This window comes from Equus quagga, chromosome 15 (genome assembly GCF_021613505.1).
Source record: "Equus quagga isolate Etosha38 chromosome 15, UCLA_HA_Equagga_1.0, whole genome shotgun sequence".
NCBI classification, from domain to species: Eukaryota; Metazoa; Chordata; class Mammalia; order Perissodactyla; family Equidae; genus Equus; species Equus quagga.
In genome coordinates, this window is record NC_060281.1 from 35,086,399 (window position 1) to 35,089,869 (window position 3,471).

Here is a 3,471-nt window from a genome sequence, read left to right on the forward strand (position 1 = left end):
TATGGTAGTTCTATTTTTAACTTTTGGAGGAACTTCTATACTGTTTTCCATAGTGCCTGTACCAGTTTACATTCCCACCAACAGTGTACTGGGCTTCCCTTTCCTCCACATCCTCACCAACTCTTGTTTTCTCCTGTTTTTTTTGATGATAGTCATTCTAACAGCTGTGAGGTGATAGCTCATTGTGGTTTTGATCTGCATTTTGCTGATGATTAGTAATGTTGAGCACCTTTCCATGTACTTGTTGGCTATTTGTACGTATTCTTTGAAAACATATCTATTCAAGTCTTTTGTCCATTTTTAAATCAGATTGTTTATTTTTTTTGCTATTGAGTTATATGAGTTCTTTATTTATCTTGGATATTAACCACTTATCAGATATATGGTTTGCAAATATTTTCTCCCATTCTTTATGTTGCCTTTTCATTTTGTTCATTGTTTTGTTTGCTATGTGGAAGCTCTTTAGTTTGATGTAATCCCACTTGTTTATTTTTGCTTTTTTGTTTGTGGTTTTTTTGTCATATCCAAAAAATCATAGCCAAGACCAATGTCAAGGAGTTTTCCCCCCAGTTTTCTTCTACAAGTCTTTTTTTCATTGCGGTCATAATAGTTTACAACATTGTGAAATTTGAGCTGTGTACTATTCTTTGTCAGATTCCATATGACTGTGCCCTTCACCACTTGTGCTCTCCCTGCACCTTACTTCCCCTGGGTAACCACTAAACAGTTCTCTTTGTCCATGAGTTTGTTTATGTTTCACAAATAAGTGAAATCATATAGTGTTTGTCTTTGTCTGGCTTATTTCACTTAACATAATACCCTCAAGGTCCATCCATCTGGTTGCCAGTGGGACAGTAATGTCTTTTTTATGGCTGAGTCGTATTCCATTGTATATATATACCACATCTGCTTTATCCAATCATCGGTTGATAGGCTCTTGGGTTGCTTCCACGTCTTGGCTGTTGTGAATAATGCTTCAATGAACAATAGGGGTGCCTAAGTCTCTTTGTATTGTTGATTTCAAGTTCTTTGGGTAAATACTCAGTAGTGGGATGGTTGGATCATATGGCATTTCTATTTTTATTTTTTTGGGAAATCTCCATACTGTTTTCTATAGTGGTTGCACCAGTTTGCATTCCCCCCAGCAGTGTATGAGGGTCCCCTCTTCTCCACACCCTCTCCAACATTTGTTATTTATTATCTTGGTGATTATAGCCATTCTAACAGGCATAAGGTGATATCTAAGTGTAGATTTGATTTGCATCTTCTTGATGATTAGTGATGTTGAAGATCTTCTCATGTGTTTATTGGCCATCTGTATATCTTCTTTGGAAAAATGTCTGTTCATATTCTCTGCCCATTTTTTGATCAGGTTATTTGTTTTTTTTGTTGTTCAGTTGGGTGAGTTCGTTATCTATTATGGAGATTAATCCCTTGTCAGATATATCACTTGCAAATATTTTCTCCCAATTGGTGGGTTGTCTTTTTATTTTGATCCTAGGTTCTTTTGCTTTGCAGAAGCTCTTTAGTCTGATGAAGTCCCACTTTATTTTTTCTTTTGTTTCCCTTGTCTGAGAAGACCTGGTATTCGAAAAGATTCTTTTCAGTTCGATGTCAAAGATTGTACTACCTATATTATCTTCCAGGAGTTTTATGGTTTCAGGACTTATCTTCAAGTCTTTGATCCATTTTGAATTTATTTTTGTGTATGGTGTGAGATAATGTTCTACTTTCATTAGTTTGCGTGTGGCTGTCCAGTTTTCCCAACATCATTTATTGAAGAGATTTATCTTTTCTCTATTATATGTTCTTGGCACCTTTGTCAAAGATTAGCTGTCTTAGATGTGCAATTTTATTTTTGAGCTGTCAGTTCTGTTCCATTGATCTGTGTGCCTGTTTTTGTACCAGTACCATGCTGTTTTGATCACTATGGCCTTGTAATACATTTTAAAGTCAGAAATTGTGATGCCTCCAGCTTTGTTCTTTTTTCTCAGGATTGCTTTAGCAATTTGGGGTCTTTGGTTGCCCCATACGAATTTTAGGATTCTTTGTTCTATTCCTGTGAAGAATGTCATTGGGATTCTGATTGAGATTGCATTGAATCTGTAGATTGCTTTGGGTGGTATGGACGTTTTAACTATGTTTATTCTTCCAATTCATGTGCATGGAATCTCTTTCCTTCTCTTTATTTAATCATCTATTTCTCTCCATAATGTCTAATAGTTTTCATTGTATAAGTCCTTCACCTCCTTGGTTAAATTTATTCCCAGGCATTTTATTCTTTTTTTTTTTTGCGATTGTAAATTGAATTGTATTCTTGAGTTCTCTTTCTGTCAGTTCGTTATTAGAGTATTGAAATGCAACTGGTTTTTGTAAGTTGATGTTGTACCCTGAACCTTTACTGTAGTTGTTCTTTATTTCTAATAGTTTCCCAATGGATTCTTTAGAGTTTTCTATATGTAAGATCATGTCATCTGCAAACAGTGAGAATTTCACTTCTTCACTCCCTATTTAGATTCCTTTTATTCCTTTCTCTTGCCTAATTGCTCTGGCCCAAACCTCCAGCACTATGTTGAATAAGAGTGGTGACAGCGGGCATCCTTTTCTTGTTCCTGTTTTCAGGGGGATGGCGCTCAGTTTTTCCCCATGAGTATGATGTTGGCTGTGAGTTTGTCATATATAGCCTTTATTATGTTAAGGTCATTTCCTTTTATCCTCGTTTTGTTAAGAATTTTTATCATATATATATAGCCTTTATTATGTTAAGGTAATTTCCTTTTATCCTCATTTTGTTAAGAATTTTTATCATAAATGGCTGTTGGAGCTTGTCAAATGGTTTTTCTGCATCTATTGAGGTGATCATGTGGTTTTTATTCCTCATTTTGTTAATGTGGTGTATCACATTGACTGATTTGCCGATGTTGAGCCATACCTGTGTCCCTGGTATAAATCCCACTTGATCATGATGCATGATCTTTTTGGTGTATTGCTGTATTCGGGTTGCCATTATTTTGTTGAGGATTTTTGCATCTATGTTCATCAGCAATATTGACCTGTAGTTTTCCTTTTTGTGTTGTCTTTGTCAGGCTTTGGTATCAGAGTGATATTGGCCTCGTAGAATATGTTAGGAGCATTCTATCTTCCCTAAGTTTTTGGAATAGCTTGGGAAGGGTAGGCATTAAATCCACTCTGAAGGTTTGGTAGAATTCTCCAGGGAAGCCATCTGGTCCTGAGCTTTTGTATTTTGGGATGCTTTTGATTACTGCTTCAATCTCTTCACTTGTGATTGGTCTATTCAGATTATCTATTTCTTCTTGCTTCAGCTTTGGGAGGTTGTAAGAGTCTGAGAATTTATCCATTTCCTCTAGATTGTCCATTTTGTTGGCATATAGCTTTTCATAGTATTCTCTTATAATCTGTTGTATTTCTGTGATATCCATTGTTATTTCTCCTCTTTCATTTCTAATTTTA